General features: G+C 33.0%; 1 long non-coding RNA gene across 1 annotated transcript; it reads left to right on the forward strand.

Moving 5' to 3' along the window:
- Nucleotides 1–4,714: 4,714 nt before the first annotated feature.
- Nucleotides 4,715–8,298, forward strand: LOC143085296 (uncharacterized). The gene is made up of 2 exons (XR_012981294.1): nucleotides 4,715–4,747; nucleotides 8,002–8,298. It is a non-coding gene; the product is annotated as an uncharacterized LOC143085296 (long non-coding RNA).
- Nucleotides 8,299–21,400: the final 13,102 nt, after the last annotated feature.

The raw sequence follows: 21,400 nt of genomic DNA on the forward strand, positions 1-21,400 counted from the left end.
TAAGTATGATATTTTGGGACTTAACACTTATCCTAAACGACCTTATTTAGATATAAGAAGATGATGTGGTATGAGTGTCAATGAGACAATTTTCAACCCAAGTCAACCAGTATAGGTCAATATCTATATTGTTTTTGTTTTCCCCTAGATGCAACAGCATATTCAAACCTTGACCGATATAATGATTTTGAAGTTATTTCAGTATTTGAAGTAATTATGGCAAGAAAGAATATATACATGTCACAATTTAACATATAACAATTCAATCATTTCAAAACATAGAATTTTCCAATTCCTTGTAATCGGTATCATGAACTCAAAGGTAATCACACTATTGATCCGTATTTACCTTAGACGAAAACAAAGTTAGTACTGTTTTCAAGTCACCGGTTATTACTGCTATTTTTAAGGTAAACTATTGAAAACAAAGCAGGACGTAAAAAAATTATACGAGGTATTGTTTAGGTCAAATTCTGCATGCACGTTTATTGCGAATATCGCAATGGCATTTGAAATGGTTCTTCGAAATAATGACCGTTACACTTCATTAAAGCCATGACTCGATTTTTTGGTTAAACATTTTACTGCGGTCAGCTTTTAAAGGGGATGAGATCAAATAATACCTCTCTATATTGTTTTTGTTTTTCATACCACATCCAATTGAAGAAATATAAGACTGATCCCCTTTTAAAACAGTCAAAAAGCGTATCTGTTTTCAGCAAGCTATAACCGATGTTCTTTTCCAGTAAGAATATTTTTTTATAAGCGTCGATCATATGTTACTGATGTTCAAAATCTGTTATCCAAATGATTTTTTAGTGGAAAGAACAAAATGTTGATTCATTAATTTTTGGCAATTCTTGTACTAGTATACAAAATTGAATTAATTTATTTCTTGTGTGAAAGTCTTGTAAACAAGGTTGACATTCGGGACGTAAATTCAAATAAATCTTTGTTGAATAAGAGGAAGTTTTATTGGGATAGTTTTATGCACATAGTTTAATATAACTATCAGTTGCTTTGTTCTATGTTAATTTATTAATTTATTAAACAGGAATTTGATGTATAAACTCTTTCTTGAGGTAAGTACAGTTTAGATTTTTGAAATACAGTTTTACAATTTGCAACAGACCATAGCGATTCAATACTTTAGTTGGAAGCAGGTGCACTTGAATTAAAGCCTTGAATAATCGTGACCATGGATAATAATGCAAGAAGTTGTAAAACCGTGCACTTGAAATAAAACCATGCAAAAAGTTGAAAAAATAATGCATTTGAATTTCAATCATTTTGAAATGTTTGCTAAAATTAATCGTGTAATACGATACATGCAGCATTTTGCTAATAGTGCTCGGAACTTATAAAACTGGCTGAATTATGCATGCCCGATTAATCTGATCTTTGTCTTTTTTGGCATGCCCAGTTCTACATTTATCTGTACCCATTCATACCTGCATAAAAGACATCCCCTTTTCTGAAAAATTTCAAATAAACTTATAACATTGGTTAAAATACCTAAAGCTCAAAACGTTGAAAAAAATTGCGTTCAATATAGTAGTACTATATTGAACTCAACCCAGATATCTTCAAATCAGAGTTTTTATAAGCGTCGATCATATGTTACTGATGTTCAAAATCTGTTACAAAAATGAATTTTTAGTGGAAAAGAACAAAATGTTGATTCATTAATTTTTGGCAATTCTTGTACTAGTATACAAAATTGAATTAATTTATTTCTTGTGTGAAAGTCTTGTAAACAAGTTTGACATTCGGGACGTAAATTCAAATAAGAGGAAGTTTTATTGGGATCGATGCACATAGTTTAATATAACTATCAGTTGCTTTGTTCTATGTTAATTTATTAATTTATTAAACAGGAATTTGATGTATAAACTCTTTCTTGAGGTAAGTACAGTTTAGATTTTTGAAATACAGTTTTACAATTTGCAACAGACCATAGCGATTCAATACTTTAGTTGGAAGCAGGTATCAAAGCAATCCTGTACATAAAATGATAAAAAAAAAAGAAATCGTTATCGCTGTCCAGTAGTTCTTATGTGTTAGTTCTGTCATGGTTAACTATTATAGAACATTGTATCCTCGAATTGCATCCGAAGTCGCCTTCATAAATTGTTAGAAGGTAAAATTGACATGTATTGGAAGATAAAAACGTTAGTTATGGTTTCAAAATTGACGCACACTTTAATGCGTCATTTTCTAGCATTGTCTTAATTATTGTATTCATAAACCTAAATCTAGAAAAACGCTCTATATTCAAACTAAATTTTTTCCATATCTAAATATAAGATAAAGTATAAGATCTACTAATTACAAATTAGATGCAATAATTATTTATAACGCTTCTCAGGCAAAAACAAATCTTCCAAAGATGATAAATATGTAGTTGTTTTCATGCAAAATTTACTAAACGCATTCAAATTTCTACGATGTACAATAAGCTTTCGGGGTTTCTGACCCTTTCAGGACGGAAATTCTAGATGCATTATTCACCTTTAACGACAATGTGTTGTCGGTTAGGCAGAAAAAGCCTTTGATAATATTATTCAATGCATCAATTATTATTTGGAATATTGAAAAAAAAAGGACTCTTAAAATTTTGATGTGGGTTCATGGTGAAGTGGTTAATATCGATAGCTGCAATGCTGAAGGTCCCGTGCTCGATTCTGACTGAGAGCGCACAAAATTCCAGGACAGTACATCAGAAAGGTGATTTTCACCCTCAAAAACACATCGCTTAACACTCCCTTTCTACTGGATCAGGTTTACTCTTATAAATACTGTTGCAAATACGTTGGTGATAAATCGCTATCAATCCATTCAGGAGTATACATGGAATCCACTGTATCCGCACAGAATAACAGAGGAAACTACCAAAATATGCATAGTAATATCGAAAATCGTTGATTGTTCTTCACATAACACTATTATTCCCCATGCATAGTTTTAAATTCAACTACATCATTTCATAAAACAGTTAGTCGGTTTCCACAAAACATAGAAATTTCGATACAATAGGACATATAAAACCTTATTTTGTGAAGAACCACATTGATTCCAACAACAAATACACCGAAGATAATATTACAAAAATTCTATACTCTTGATCATTTTGACAACATATGCGTTGAGTTGAGTGGAATGATATTTCAGGAGGCAACCAATATTCAAATAGTTACTTCTACCATACTTGTTTCTGTACTATAGTAGAAAAACACGTCCTTTTTATGATATAAGTGCTTACATCTCTTGAAGTCTTTGTTTTAAAATCTATTTACCTAAACTTTATTTTTGAATATTTCAAATAAACTAGCACGGTGTCATAGATTTTTCGGTAGACGGTAACGCAGTTTTTTTTTTATACCCAAGCTTCCCCTTATTTTTATAACAGTCTTAAAAATACAACGAATAGCCTAAAGTTCAATGAAATAACTGTATAATAGAATCAGTACAGAAAATGCCCTCAACAGCACTTTATGCTTGCATACAAATAGTATACCGTGTAAAAATCAATTATTTTAAAGGAATCCTAAAGAACTTTTTATTTTTACGTAATAATATGACGATAATTTGCTCCTCGACTTCATAGTCCAAGGCCTTAAGTCATAAATGTTTTAATTAAAAGACCGTGCAAGGGCTGTATAGCCAGTCAAGGTCGTTAAAAACTTCCATTTGTTGAAAGGACAGTAGAATCAATATCTTCCAAATCAATTAAGTGTCACCATGCTATTTTTGGATGGTTCATGTCTGTCATCTTTGTGTGACTTAAATTGTGCTTTCATAAATTATGCAGTTTTAATCAATCGATGAACTTAGAAGCATTGAATATATCAATTGAGCTATCCCTCAGGGAATCGACCCACTACACTTTTAGTGATTGGATCATTGTATGTTTTGTCTCTTCACATTTCATTTAGTTGTTTTGTGTTTAGTACTGATTCCCAAAATATATGGTTTCGAAACAAGTGGACGACATATCAAGTTCTTCATTTCTTGGACAAATTAAAGTCCTGAATAAAGCAATTGTACCTGAAAGTTCTATTAAAAAGATGATCGAACAATATCGATCTTTTTCACAAACACATAATTCTGAGGTATGATAAATTTGATTGTGAATTTTTGAATAACAAAACTACTATTATTCTTCATAAATCATGACTTTTGTGATTAGGTCTTTTCACTTACAAGAGAGCAGTTGAAAGTCGTTTCTCCGCAAAGTTCTGTATTATTTGTAGTACACAAGTATTTGTTTATTTGTAGTACAAGTGCTATGTATTTATTTTATTTATGAGAGCTCAATTTCACGCAGTCATTTACACATGACTTTTGTCTTTTTCAGAAACAAATGATATAAGCTCTATTTTGGAACATATGTCGTATGCTTCTTAATTTTATGCCCTGACTAGTTTAAAATATTTTTCTTTTCTTGTTTAGCAAAATACTATATATCATTTAAACATTTAGGTGCTTTATGAGTAGTATATGTTCCTTTGTATATATATGAAGTTAGTAGGTGTCAAATGTTTGCATTTGTTAATGAATTATGATAATTTGAATTTTATGAGCAGAAACTTTCGTGAATCAAGTTTATGACCCCCTTCTCTAGGTAATCTATATCTGAGTGATTTACTGATAAATGTCCATTTTATTATGACAGGTACGTCTAAGATGGTCACAGATCAATATAAAGAACAACTACACAATATTAAGGCTTTCTTAGTCAGCCAAGGTAAGATCAGCATCAAGATTCGATGATAATTATGTGAATAATGGGGTTAAATTGTCAAGGATGATTCATGAGCTTATTCTATTGCTCTGAGGATTAGTTTTGATTGGTTGACATTTAAAATGAAACTGATATATGCCTATACTCACAACACCAGTGTGTTAGTTGTGAGGACATAATACATACTTAATACCAGTGAGCTATTTACTGTAAACCAACTAATTTTCACAAGCAATTTATATTCGTGACTTTCGCCAATAGATTTATAATATGTACAAGTACACACCCGTGATATCGCGGGTCCGTGACTGAATTAAAGTATATAACTATCATAAGCCTTATTTTAGTAATTGGTATTGTCATCTGATAAAGTCATGTCGATTATAAGATACACAGTTTTCTCTGCTCTCAAATCTTTCTGTTTGAACCCGTCGACCTGGAACTTATCAATTATTGGAAATATTAATTATTTGGAAAACAAAAGGTCCAGGCTATCCAGGAATGGGTTATTTTTTAATCAACAGCATTGTCCTATATTAGTTATCTTAGAAAGTCTTGCTGGTTGCTGAATAAAGCTACAATAGGGAACAATTTGACAATGATTGAATTTAGTAGTGTCAGCCCTTTGATTATGAACCGTGTATATAGCAAAATCCTAAATACACCGTTTGGTGGTGCGCCTGTCAAATGCGGAACGTACAGATAAGGTAATAGCTAACAGGTGAATATACTATTGGTATCGGTATTGGATTAGACCTGGAACTTGTTAATTATTGGCAATATTAATTATGTGGAAAACAAAAGGGGCTGGAGTGGTGTAATTTTTAATCTACACCATTGTCCTATATTAGTTATATATATAGTTGAATTCTTTGATTTGTCGTTTTTACCCGATGACGGCTGACAAATTGGACCTCATAATTTTAGTATTATAGATATGAATTGTCAGGAATATGGAAAACTTGGATTTCTTTTTATTTATCTATACACATGGAAAAAAGTATTGCAACACCTTGATTTTTTAAAATTTGAAAAATCAGCCTCTTTTTTTTTTATGGAATATAATAAAATATGCGTATAATATTATTGAAACATAGTTCACGATAACATTGGCATTGAAACGAACAAAAAATGTTTTAAAAAAAATGATTTATATAACCACAATTTCAATAACAAAATGAAGTGTTTTTTGTACAAAAAAACGCATTTGACAAGTTTCACTGTAGTCGAACTTTACAATGTCAGACATTTCAAAATTAATCTTCAGATGACTGTTCACATCATGGTTGATCGTTATACGCCAAAAAATTAGTACTTTGTGCGCAGCCTTCATTTAAATGGATAACCGCATCTTAACGTCTTCTGATTCCTGCCATAAATCGACTAATTTGTTGCTAAGGTAGCAGCAACCATTTCTGATGAAAGGAATTGTTTATTTCATGTTGTGTTTGAACTGGGGTGTTCTTTCGCTCACTTTCCGCCCAATAGTGTCCCATATAAGCTCAATATGGTTCAAAGCCGGGCTACGATCGGGCCAAGGAAGATGAACCAAATTCCATTTGAACATTTGATCTTCCTCCACGATGCTAATTTCCAACATTGGCGACCTGTGCACTACATTGGATACGGAAAACTGTAAGTCTGCTCGTTAGCAAAGGTCTCCGAAATGGTATTATCGCACGGTAACCAGTAGCGATGAGTTGATCTTGAACAGTTCTTGTTAAAAGGCTCTTGTATGGCCACCACTCTCATTTTAGGATTGTCTTGTATGCAATGGGTTTCCTTCTGACCAACCTTCGTTATGCTTGATTTTCTCTAGCAAATGGTATAGGGGGTCTTCATTATCTCGGAAGGTCTTTTACAGCGTTTATTGCCTGATTTTTATTCTCAAAACGACTTCAGTGGAATGGTGATGACCAACAATGCGTGCAGTTGTTACAGCGACATCCCTGCTTCTCTTATGCTGATAATCTGCCATCTTGCTGCATTTAAGAGTTGTCAAGGACCCATTATAAGGTGTCAATCACATAATTTTAAAAATTGGGTTATTTAAAGTGCTGAAAACAATGAGGATCAAAACATCTTTTTTGCTGTTTACGGGTACAGTAGCTGCATGTGCAGATAAAAACTTATCGAGTCGATATTTATTGATTAAACTCAGGTGATACTTAAATAATGTTTAACTAGTTCTATTTTACCAAATTATATCACAAAAAAATAATGAGTGTTTTTTTTAATTCAATTTCAATTTGGTGTTGCAATACTTTTTTCCAGGTGTATACATGAAGTAAATTTGAACATTGAATATTAAATCCTGCACGATGGGGTAGAAAGAGCTTAACTCCAAATAAAATATTCACGAAAATAAATTTGTTTATTACATTGTTTGCAATGAATTACATTGATTTCCAAGTCAAATAAAAACCGATAATTTCACATGTGAAATAAACGTGGTTATTTCACTCTCTGACGTCATACAACAATAGGCGTTGTCAAGATGTCGATAACGTCGGATCAAAACATGCGCATTCGTGAATAATGTGTTGTTCGGTCACTCGTTGAATATTTTTCTCTATTTGAATTCTTCGATTAGTTATTCTATAATTACAGAATAATGTAAAGAAACCAATATTTTATTGAAGAGGGTTGTTGACCTAAATAATTAATATTTATTTTTTGTTTAATATATCATCTGGTTGCTGTGTTATTGACTTATCTATGTCCCTTTCAAGAATTTCAAGTGTTTTACATAATTATGATTTTTATACTGAAATTTTAACAAGAAGTAGGTTGTTCCCGTTTTTGGATATTAGAACTGCTTCACAATGGTCATTTGTCTTCCATCATACTTTTAATGAAACTCGATAAATCTGGAAACATATGTTAGTTAAAGTGACACATTGTAAGTGCAATAATGTTTTTTAATTACTTCTCAATATTGTTCTGCACTACAAAGAACCAATATGTATTCCAGTAAAATTCATAACAAGAGAAATAATTTGTATTTAGTTATAATTTTAAAATCAGATTCATGCATTTAGAAGTGAGTTTTATGAAAGTTCTGTATTCCCAATATTTTTTATAGGCATTTTCATACATATGATATGGAGTGTTTGAATAATGACACCAAACTGAAAAAGAAAAACGTAAATTTTTCATAAGGAATTCATATTTTTGTTATTAAACGTTAGTCAAATTAATCAATATATAAAGCCTTACTGAAGACATTTACATCAGACATTGTTGTATAATTGCAGGAAAACAGAAATACACATTACCTGTATACAAAGCCTTAATGAAGAGTTCTGAGGAAATGAAGAAATTTGCCAAGGAAGTCTATGAAGAGACCAAGAGTATGCTTCATGTTAATGTTAGAAACTATGTTGAGAAAATACTGCAGAGATAGATTCAATAATACATGTTTTGTTCTAAGACTGTATTAGGCAATATAATGCAACCAAAACATTATATCATTTTAGACCAATTATCTAAGACTTTGCATTGTATTATTTTGACCAATGGCAAACAAATATGAATAAATGTTGATATCTATATTAGTTTGTCTTCAAATCTTAGTAATCTGATTTTGATCAGACATAATAAGTAGTGTTGTCAACGGTTAACCGGTTAACCGGTTAATCGGTCGAACGACCGAATACCGAATACCAAAAACGCTAACCGGTTAACCGGACTTTTTTTCAATTTTGATAGATTTTATATAAAAAGGTTAGGTTTTACTTTAAAAGTGTCGTCGTCAGACGTGGTAATTAATTTGACAGAAAATTGATTGCTATTGTTAATCCCATCAACATAAAATTAATTAGAATTTGTCTCTCAGCTCGGGGCAGGATCTTAAAGAAACATAATTAGTATACATGTTTTTTTAACAGTAACTCTAAATCAGTAATGCGATTAAATTTTACGATTTACTTCATTATTTTGTTTCTGATCTAATATTGTGTAAACCTACATCTAAATGTGATGAATGAATGAATTTTATTTCTCATAAACTACAAATTACATAGTTACAGAGAATGTGCAACCTCCGTCGTGCAAGGCTTAGTCTTACTCTAAACGAAATGCTAACTCAAAAATTGTGAAATGCAAACCAATGTGAATTTGCTCAATGCATACGTGATAGTAAGAGTAACATGCAAACAAAGTAAAGAAACAGGCCGTAAGGTGACCTATAGTTGTTGATTTCTGTGTAATTTTGATCTCTTGTGGAGAATTGTCTCATTGGCAATCATACCACATCTTCTTTTTTTATAATTAATCGCTCAAAATGAAACACTCCACATCATTTTCGGAGACAACAAGTGAAAAGGAAAGAATAATCATTTAAAACATATTCAATTTCACGACATCAAGTAGTTTTTTTTATTCTATTTTTCAATCTGAAGTTGGTACACACGCTATAGTTGATACGGTGTAGTTGCTTATTAAAAGTCAAACTTCGCAAGAATCCTCCCAGACAAGCCTGATAATGCCATAAATCAATTTTAAAAGCATAAATTTATGACTTGGATAACAGGTTGTCAAATTGACACTCATACCACATCTAATATCCATGTGAAGGGTACTATTGATATGGCTTGCAAGCACCAACTCAAACTACCGGTTAACCGGTTAATCGGTCGAACGATTATCCGAGTAACCGGTTAGGCAAAAGTGTACAATTTGACAACACTAATAATAAGCAATAGCAGACTGAAGAGACTAAATAGTTTTAATAGGATTTTATTGACCAACTATGAGAGATGCTCATTGATAGTCAAGCTCATTGATAGTCAAGCTTATTGATAGTCAAGCTTATTGATAGTCAAGCTTATTGATAGTCAAGCGTATTGATAGTCAAGCTTATTGATAGTCAAGCGTATTGATAGTCAAGCTTATTGATAGTCAAGCTCATTGATAGTCAAGCTCATTGATAGTCAAGCTCATTGAAAGTCAAGCGTATTGATAGTCAAGCGTATTGATAGTCAAGCTCATTGATAGTCAAGCTCATTGAAAGTCAAGCGTATTGATAGTCAAGCGTATTGATAGTCAAGCTCATTGATAGTCAAGCTCATTGATAGTCAAGCGTATTGATAGTCAAGCGTATTGATAGTCAAGCTCATTGATAGTCAAGCTCATTGATAGTCAAGCTCATTGATAGTCAAGCTCATTGATAGTCAAGCTCATTGATAGTCAAGCTTATTGATAGTCAAGCTTATTGATAGTCAAGCTTAATGATAGTCAAGCTTAATGATAGTCAAGCTTAATGATAGTCAAGCGTATTAATAGTCAAGCGCATTGATAGTCAAGCTCATTGATAGTCAAGCTCATTGATAGTAAAGCTCATTGATAGTCAAGCTTAATGATAGTCAAGCGTATTGATAGTCAAGCTTATTGATAGTCAAGCGTATTGATAGTCAAGCTTATTGATAGTCAAGCTTATTGATAGTCAAGCGTATTGATAGTCAAGCTTATTGATAGTCAAGCGTATTGATAGTCAAGCTTATTGATAGTCAAGCGTATTGATAGTCAAGCTCATTGATAGTCAAGCTCATTGATAGTCAAGCGTATTGATAGTCAAGCTCATTGATAGTCAAGCGTATTGATAGTCAAGCTCATTGATAGTCAAGCTCATTGATAGTCAAGCTTATTGATAGTCAAGCTTATTGATAGTCAAGCTCATTGATAGTCAAGCGTATTGATAGTCAAGCGTATTGATAGTCAAGCTCATTGATAGTCAAGCTCATTGATAGTCAAGCTCATTGATAGTCAAGCTCATTGATAGTCAAGCTCATTGATAGTCAAGCTCAATGATAGTCAAGCTCATTGATAGTCAAGCTCATTGATAGTCAAGCTTTTTGATAGTCAAGCTCATTGATAGTCAAGCTCATTGATAGTCAAGCTCATTGATAGTCAAGCTTATTGATAGTCAAGCTTATTGATAGTCAAGCTCATTGATAGTCAAGCTTATTGATAGTCAAGCTTATTGATAGTCAAGCTCATTGATAGTCAAGCGTATTGATAGTCAAGCGTATTGATAGTCAAGCTCATTGATAGTCAAGCTCATTGATAGTCAAGCTCATTGATAGTCAAGCTCATTGATAGTCAAGCTCATTGATAGTCAAGCTCAATGATAGTCAAGCTCATTGATAGTCAAGCTCATTGATAGTCAAGCTTTTTGATAGTCAAGCTCATTGATAGTCAAGCTCATTGATAGTCAAGCTCATTGATAGTCAAGCTCATTGATAGTCAAGCTTATTGATAGTCAAGCTTATTGATAGTCAAGCTCATTGATAGTCAAGCTTATTGATAGTCAAGCTCATTGATAGTCAAGCTTGCTTATTGATAGTCAAGCTTATTGATAGTCAAGCTTATTGATAGTCAAGCTCATTGATAGTCAAGCTCATTGATAGTCAAGCTTATTGATAGTCAAGCTCATTGATAGTCAAGCTTAATGATAGTCAAGCGTATTGATAGTCAAGCTCATTGATAGTGAAGCGTATTGATATTCAAGCGTATTGATAGTCAAGCTTATTGATAGTCAAGCTCATTGATAGTCAAGCTCATTGATAGTCAAACTTATTGATAGTCAAGCTCATTGATAGTCAAGCTCATTGATAGTCAAGCTTATTGATAGTCATGCTTATTGATAGTCAAGCTTAATGATAGTCAAGCGTATTGATAGTCAAGCTCATTGATAGTGAAGCGTATTGATATTCAAGCGTATTGATAGTCAAGCTTATTGATAGTCAAGCTCATTGATAGTCAAACTTATTGATAGTCAAGCTCATTGATAGTAAAGCTCATTGATAGTCAAGCTCAATGATAGTCAAGCTCATTGATAGTCAAGCTCATTGATAGTCAAGCTTTTTGATAGTCAAGCTCATTGATAGTCAAGCTCATTGATAGTCAAGCTTATTGATAGTCAAGCTTATTGATAGTCAAGCTTAATGATAGTCAAGCGTATTGATAGTCAAGCTCATTGATAGTCAAGCGTATTGATAGACAAGCTTATTAATAGTCAAGCTTAATGATAGTCAAGCTTATTGATAGTCAAGCTCATTGATAGTCAAGCTTATTGATAGTCAAGCTCATTGATAGTGAAGCTTATTGATAGTCAAAGAGTTGTTAAATATCCCCATCAGTCAGTGAGATTCTGGGGTAGCATCTTAAAGATGTTACATCAATGCTACTGCTGCTAAACTAAGATGTGCTGTAAAGGAATTGTTTTTGTAATTTATTCTCATGTTGTTTTAAACATCTACAGTAGTCATCTTCTTTAAGGATGCAATTGAATGCAAACATAAATAACACACAAAAAATGGAGGTTCTGTAAGTAAGACAGCAACTAAAAAAAATCAACCATAATACATTTAGAGAGAAGCATTCTGATTTCAACAATAGACAAATGTGTATACAAAATGTCAGGTTCTAATCGTTCCAAGTATAGATTAACAGTGATATAATGCACCTGCCATCACCCCAAAATCATAGTCCACTCTTGATCTTACATTGAGTTATGTCAAAGACACCATTTTGTTGTCACATGGGTATAATACATATAATACATTTAGAGAGAAGCATTCTGATTTCAACAATAGACAAATGTGTATACAAAATGTCAGGTTCTAATCGTTCCAAGTATAGATTAACAGTGATATAATGCACCTGCCATCACCCCAAAATCATAGTCCACTCTTGATCTTACATTGAGTTATGTCAAAGACACCATTTTGTTGTCACATGGGTATAATACATATAATACATTTAGATAGAAGCATTCTGATTTCAACAATAGACAAATGTGTATACAAAATGTCAGGTTCTAATCGTTCCAAGTATAGATTAACAGTGATATAATGCACCTGCCATCACCCCAAAATCATAGTCCACTCTTGATCTTACATTGAGTTATGTCAAAGACACCATTTTGTTGTCACATGGGTATTTATAGCTCTGAGAGTGTCGTGATAAAGCTTAAGTCCACTCTTGATCTTACATTGAGTTATGTCAAAGACACCATTTTGTTGTCACATGGGTATAATACATATAATACATTTAGATAGAAGCATTCTGATTTCAACAATAGACAAATGTGTATACAAAATGTCAGGTTCTAATCGTTCCAATTATAGATTAACAGTGATATAATGCACCTGCCATCACCCCAAAATCATAGTCCACTCTTGATCTTACATTGAGTTATGCCAAAGACACCATTTTGTTGTCACATGGGTATTTATAGCTCTGAGAGTGTCGTGATAAAGCTTAAGTCCACTCTTGATCTTACATTGAGTTATGTCAAAGACACCATTTTGTTGTCACATGGGTATAATACATATAAGACATTTAGATAGAAGCATTCTGATTTCAACAATAGACAAATGTGTATACAAAATGTCAGGTTCTAATCGTTCCAAGTATAGATTAACAGTGATATAATGCACCTGCCATCACCCCAAAATCATAGTCCACTCTTGATCTTACATTGAGTTATGTCAAAGACACCATTTTGTTGTCACATGGGTATAATACATATAATACATTTAGATAGAAGCATTCTGATTTCAACAATAGACAAATGTGTATAAAAAATGTCAGGTTCTAATCGTTCCAAGTATAGATTAACAGTGATATAATGCACCTGCCATCACCCCAAAATCATAGTCCACTCTTGATCTTACATTGAGTTATGTCAAAGACACCATTTTGTTGTCACATGGGTATTTATAGCTCTGAGAGTGTCGTGATAAAGCTTAAGTCCACTCTTGATCTTACATTGAGTTATGTCAAAGACACCATTTTGTTGTCACATGGGTATAATACATATAAGACATTTAGATAGAAGCATTCTGATTTCAACAATAGACAAATGTGTATACAAAATGTCAGGTTCTAATCGTTCCAAGTATAGATTAACAGTGATATAATGCACCTGCCATCACCCCAAAATCATAGTCCACTCTTGATCTTACATTGAGTTATGTCAAAGACACCATTTTGTTGTCACATGGGTATAATACATATAATACATTTAGATAGAAGCATTCTGATTTCAACAATAGACAAATGTGTATACAAAATGTCAAGTTCTAATCGTTCCAAGTATAGATTAACAGTGATATAATGCACCTGCCATCACCCCAAAATCATAGTCCACTCTTGATCTTACATTGAGTTATGTCAAAGACACCATTTTGTTGTCACATGGGTATTTATAGCTCTGAGAGTGTCGTGATAAAGCTTAAGTCCACTCTTGATCTTACATTGAGTTATGTCAAAGACACCATTTTGTTGTCACATGGGTATAATACATATAATACATTTAGATAGAAGCATTCTGATTTCAACAATAGACAAATGTGTATACAAAATGTCAGGTTCTTATCGTTCCAAGTATAGATTAACAGTGATATAATGCACCTGCCATCACCCCAAAATCATAGTCCACTCTTGATCTTACATTGAGTTATGTCAAAGACACCATTTTGTTGTCACATGGGTATTTATAGCTCTGAGAGTGTCGTGATAAAGCTTAAGTCCACTCTTGATCTTACATTGAGTTATGTCAAAGACACCATTTTGTTGTCACATGGGTATAATACATATAATACATTTAGATAGAAGCATTCTGATTTCAACAATAGACAAATGTGTATACAAAATGTCAGGTTCTAATCGTTCCAATTATAGATTAACAGTGATATAATGCACCTGCCATCACCCCAAAATCATAGTCCACTCTTGATCTTACATTGAGTTATGTCAAAGACACCATTTTGTTGTCACATGGGTATTTATAGCTCTGAGAGTGTCGTGATAAAGCTTAAGTCCACTCTTGATCTTACATTGAGTTATGTCAAAGACACCATTTTGTTGTCACATGGGTATAATACATATAATACATTTAGATAGAAGCATTCTGATTTCAACAATAGACAAATGTGTATACAAAATGTCAGGTTCTAATCGTTCCAAGTATAGATTAACAGTGATATAATGCACCTGCCATCACCCCAAAATCATAGTCCACTCTTGATCTTACATTGAGTTATGTCAAAGACACCATTTTGTTGTCACATGGGTATAATACATATAATACATTTAGATAGAAGCATTCTGATTTCAACAATAGACAAATGTGTATAAAAAATGTCAGGTTCTAATCGTTCCAAGTATAGATTAACAGTGATATAATGCACCTGCCATCACCCCAAAATCATAGTCCACTCTTGATCTTACATTGAGTTATGTCAAAGACACCATTTTGTTGTCACATGGGTATTTATAGCTCTGAGAGTGTCGTGATAAAGCTTAAGTCCACTCTTGATCTTACATTGAGTTATGTCAAAGACACCATTTTGTTGTCACATGGGTATAATACATATAATACATTTAGATAGAAGCATTCTGATTTCAACAATAGACAAATGTGTATACAAAATGTCAGGTTCTAATCGTTCCAATTATAGATTAACAGTGATATAATGCACCTGCCATCACCCCAAAATCATAGTCCACTCTTGATCTTACATTGAGTTATGTCAAAGACACCATTTTGTTGTCACATGGGTATTTATAGCTCTGAGAGTGTCGTGATAAAGCTTAAGTCCACTCTTGATCTTACATTGAGTTATGTCAAAGACACCATTTTGTTGTCACATGGGTATAATACATATAATACATTTAGATAGAAGCATTCTGATTTCAACAATAGACAAATGTGTATACAAAATGTCAGGTTCTAATCGTTCCAAGTATAGATTAACAGTGATATAATGCACCTGCCATCACCCCAAAATCATAGTCCACTCTTGATCTTACATTGAGTTATGTCAAAGACACCATTTTGTTGTCACATGGGTATAATACATATAATACATTTAGATAGAAGCATTCTGATTTCAACAATAGACAAATGTGTATAAAAAATGTCAGGTTCTAATCGTTCCAAGTATAGATTAACAGTGATATAATGCACCTGCCATCACCCCAAAATCATAGTCCACTCTTGATCTTACATTGAGTTATGTCAAAGACACCATTTTGTTGTCACATGGGTATTTATAGCTCTGAGAGTGTCGTGATAAAGCTTAAGTCCACTCTTGATCTTACATTGAGTTATGTCAAAGACACCATTTTGTTGTCACATGGGTATAATACATATAAGACATTTAGATAGAAGCATTCTGATTTCAACAATAGACAAATGTGTATACAAAATGTCAGGTTCTAATCGTTCCAAGTATAGATTAACAGTGATATAATGCACCTGCCATCACCCCAAAATCATAGTCCACTCTTGATCTTACATTGAGTTATGTCAAAGACACCATTTTGTTGTCACATGGGTATTTATAGCTCTGAGAGTGTCGTGATAAAGCTTAAGTCCACTCTTGATCTTACATTGAGTTATGTCAAAGACACCATTTTGTTGTCACATGTGTATAATACATATAATACATTTAGATAGAAGCATTCTGATTTCAACAATAGACAAATGTGTATACAAAATGTCAGGTTCTAATCGTTCCAAGTATAGATTAACAGTGATATAATGCACCTGCCATCACCCCAAAATCATAGTCCACTCTTGATCTTACATTGAGTTATGTCAAAGACACCATTTTGTTGTCACATGGGTATTTATAGCACTGAGAGTGTCGTGATAAAGCTTAAGTCCACTCTTGATCTTACATTGAGTTATGTCAAAGACACCATTTTGTTGTCACATGGGTATAATACATATAATACATTTAGAGAGAAGCATTCTGATTTCAACAATAGACAAATGTGTATACAAAATGTCAGGTTCTAATCGTTCCAAGTATAGATTAACAGTGATATAATGCACCTGCCATCACCCCAAAATCATAGTCCACTCTTGATCTTACATTGAGTTATGTCAAAGACACCATTTTGTTGTCACATGGGTATAATACATATAATACATTTAGATAGAAGCATTCTGATTTCAACAATAGACAAATGTGTATAAAAAATGTCAGGTTCTAATCGTTCCAAGTATAGATTAACAGTGATATAATGCACCTGCCATCACCCCAAAATCATAGTCCACTCTTGATCTTACATTGAGTTATGTCAAAGACACCATTTTGTTGTCACATGGGTATTTATAGCTCTGAGAGTGTCGTGATAAAGCTTAAGTCCACTCTTGATCTTACATTGAGTTATGTCAAAGACACCATTTTGTTGTCACATGGGTATAATACATATAAGACATTTAGATAGAAGCATTCTGATTTCAACAATAGACAAATGTGTATACAAAATGTCAGGTTCTAATCGTTCCAAGTATAGATTAACAGTGATATAATGCACCTGCCATCACCCCAAAATCATAGTCCACTCTTGATCTTACATTGAGTTATGTCAAAGACACCATTTTGTTGTCACATGGGTATTTATAGCTCTGAGAGTGTCGTGATAAAGCTTAAGTCCACTCTTGATCTTACATTGAGTTATGTCAAAGACACCATTTTGTTGTCACATGGGTATAATACATATAATACATTTAGATAGAAGCATTCTGATTTCAACAATAGACAAATGTGTATACAAAATGTCAGGTTCTAATCGTTCCAAGTATAGATTAACAGTGATATAATGCACCTGCCATCACCCCAAAATCATAGTCCACTCTTGATCTTACATTGAGTTATGTCAAAGACACCATTTTGTTGTCACATGGGTATTTATAGCTCTGAGAGTGTCGTGATAAAGCTTAAGTCCACTCTTGATCTTACATTGAGTTATGTCAAAGACACCATTTTGTTGTCACATGGGTATAATACATATAATACATTTAGAGAGAAGCATTCTGATTTCAACAATAGACAAATGTGTATACAAAATGTCAGGTTCTAATCGTTCCAAGTATAGATTAACAGTGATATAATGCACCTGCCATCACCCCAAAATCATAGTCCACTCTTGATCTTACATTGAGTTATGTCAAAGACACCATTTTGTTGTCACATGGGTATTTATAGCTCTGAGAGTGTCGTGATAAAGCTTAAGTCCACTCTTGATCTTACATTGAGTTATGTCAAAGACACCATTTTGTTGTCACATGGGTATAATACATATAATACATTTAGAGAGAAGCATTCTGATTTCAACAATAGACAAATGTGTATACAAAATGTCAGGTTCTAATCGTTCCAAGTATAGATTAACAGTGATATAATGCACCTGCCATCACCCCAAAATCATAGTCCACTCTTGATCTTACATTGAGTTATGTCAAAGACACCATTTTGTTGTCACATGGGTATTTATAGCTCTGAGAGTGTCGTGATAAAGCTTAAGTCCACTCTTGATCTTACATTGAGTTATGTCAAAGACACCATTTTGTTGTCACATGGGTATAATACATATAATACATTTAGAGAGAAGCATTCTGATTTCAACAATAGACAAATGTGTATACAAAATGTCAGGTTCTAATCGTTCCAAGTATAGATTAACAGTGATATAATGCACCTGCCATCACCCCAAAATCATAGTCCACTCTTGATCTTACATTGAGTTATGTCAAAGACACCATTTTGTTGTCACATGGGTATTTATAGCTCTGAGAGTGTCGTGATAAAGCTTAAGTCCACTCTTGATCTTACATTGAGTTATGTCAAAGACACCATTTTGTTGTCACATGGGTATAATACATATAATACATTTAGAGAGAAGCATTCTGATTTCAACAATAGACAAATGTGTATACAAAATGTCAGGTTCTAATCGTTCCAAGTATAGATTAACAGTGATATAATGCACCTGCCATCACCCCAAAATCATAGTCCACTCTTGATCTTACATTGAGTTATGTCAAAGACACCATTTTGTTGTCACATGGGTATTTATAGCTCTGAGAGTGTCGTGATAAAGCTTAAGTCCACTCTTGATCTTACATTGAGTTATGTCAAAGACACCATTTTGTTGTCACATGGGTATAATACATATCATACATTTAGAGAAAAGCATTCTGATTTCAACAATAGACAAATGTGTATACAAAATGTCAGGTTCTAATCGTTCCAAGTATAGATTAACAGTGATATAATGCACCTGCCATCACCCCAAAATCATAGTCCACTCTTGATCTTACATTGAGTTATGTCAAAGACACCATTTCGTTGTCACATGGGTATTTATAGCTTTGAGAGTGTCGTGATAAAGCTTAAGTCCACTCTTGATCTTACATTGAGTTATGTCAAAGACACCATTTTGTTGTCACATGGGTATTTATAGCTCTGAGAGTGTCGTGATAAAGCTTAAGTCCACTCTTGATCTTACATTGAGTTATGTCAAAGACACCATTTTGTTGTCACATGGGTATTTATAGCTCTGAGAGTGTCGTGATAAAGCTTAAGTGGATTTAGATATCCATTCGTTGTCATGCATATTGTTGATTTCACGTTTGAACTACCAACATCCACTGTTTGCATTTGTCTCTGGTTTAAATATTGACAAACACAATTTCATTGTTGACAAGTTCTGCCTCCGTAGGTCCAGATTGTTGATATTTGAATATTGACATTACAAATTGCTAAACAAATACTCTGTATTCATTTGCCAAATGGTGAGGTTTTTAATATAGGCAACAACAGTTTACCATTGTTTGATTAAGCGAAAAAAATCTGGGCTACCAACTTAATCCCAGGGAAACACATCAAATAAAAGAGGAAAACAAAGTAACAACAGAAACACTGAACTAAAACAAAAACCAACGTCAACATACATATATGAACATACTATTTGATAACAACTGCGCTGTTCCTGACTTGTTCCTCACGTCGTAACTACAATCCACTTTCCTTTCACGAATGTGACCTACCGAATTAGACTATTTACCTGATTTGTTATAACATGAGCAACACGACTGGTGCCACATGTGGAGCAGTATCTTCTCACCCTTCCGGAGCACCTGAGATTACCCTCAGAATTTGGTGGGGTTCGAGTTGCTTATTCTTTAGTTTTCTATGTCATGTGTACTATTGTTTGTCTGTTTGTCTTTTCATTTTTAGCCATGGCTTTGTTAGTTTAATTTTGATTTATGAGTTTGACTATCCCTCTGGTATCTTTCGCCCCTCTTTTACAGGACATTTTGAAAAAAATAGCCTGGAATTCTGGCTTACCAAACCTCCCGCTTAAACGGCAATGTTAAAAATACCGTTAAATTGACAACATTACGTGACAATAACACAGAACAAATAAACATGTAAATATAGGAATATAGAATTTTCCGAAATTTAAATGAACTATATTAATTGCTACAATTATATCGCCCCTCTTTTACAGGACATTTTGAAAAAAATAGCCTGGAATTCTGGCTTACCAAACCTCCCGCTTAAACGGCAATGTTAAAAATACCGTTAAATTGACAACATTACGTGACAATAACACAGAACAAATAAACATGTAAATATAGGAATATAGAATTTTCCGAAATTTAAATGAACTATATTAATTGCTACAATTATTTTAGACATCTTACAATGATATCATTTGCTTATGTCATTTTCGTTATCTATTTGATATTGAGTAGACATTCTTGATATAGATGGTTGTCTGAAGTGATAATCGATTTTGATTCTTGTAGTGTAGTGTACGTTAATATCTATGATATTCACATCTGGTCAATAACATATACGTTTTTTGCACCAGATAGGCATTTTGACAATCAATGTCTCTTTATTGAAAAGTGGACGTTGTTGATTGCTGTCTGTCATACTGTGGTCTCCTTTATTTTCGTGTCTTCCAATTTTCGTGAATTGAGGAAAGATTACTTTAAGTGTATACTTTGTGGTTTGTAAAGGTTTCCACACGAGCCTACAGGGTATTTGAATCCAGACAAACAATTTAGGCACCTGCGAGCCCCTGTATTAAAGATTTATCTGTATGTCATTAAAATATTTTATAACTTGATTGGGGCATTTATCTGGGGAAAAAAAGATTAAAAGTCCTCTCCAAAAGTATAACACGTTAAATTGATAAAAATTTGAAAAGTATACTTAAAAAACAGATAAAAAATTTGAAAAGTATATTTTAAAAACAGATAAAAAAAAAGACCCACGTTTCATGCAGGGAAGAAAAAGGAGAAGGAAGTTATATAGGGACTTTATTAATCTTATCATTCTTTTATCTCCGTATTACTTGATTACACAGGAAAAATTAAATAAAAACAATATTTAATATTTGTAGTTATAAACGATATAAATATTTTCAAGAGGTAAGAATTAAAACTTTACCTTAATTTTGTATAGATCTCAAATCTAGCCAAGCATATAGTTATGAATTCTGTGTTTTCTTCAAAAATGTTGAACAGGTTTGAAACATATATAATTATCTTATTACCAGGACCTGTTGAAGTCCAACATAACACAATTTTTGTGTACTGGTATATTTTCCTCTGTGCCGAGCGTTCTTACGTTTGTTTGTACTTGTCACGTATTGTTTTCACTAACATACAAGCAGGAGGTTTACCTATAAAACCAGGTTCAACCTACCATTTATTCTTAAAATGTCTTTTACCAAATCATGACACTATGGCAATCGTTATCTACAGTTCGTTTCTATATTATGTTGGTGTTTGCCTTTGTTGTAGTTCAGTGGTTCTGTTGTGCGATCGTTTTCCTC

This window comes from Mytilus galloprovincialis, chromosome 8, assembly GCF_965363235.1.
Source record: "Mytilus galloprovincialis chromosome 8, xbMytGall1.hap1.1, whole genome shotgun sequence".
In the NCBI taxonomy this organism is placed as follows: Eukaryota; Metazoa; Mollusca; class Bivalvia; order Mytilida; family Mytilidae; genus Mytilus; species Mytilus galloprovincialis.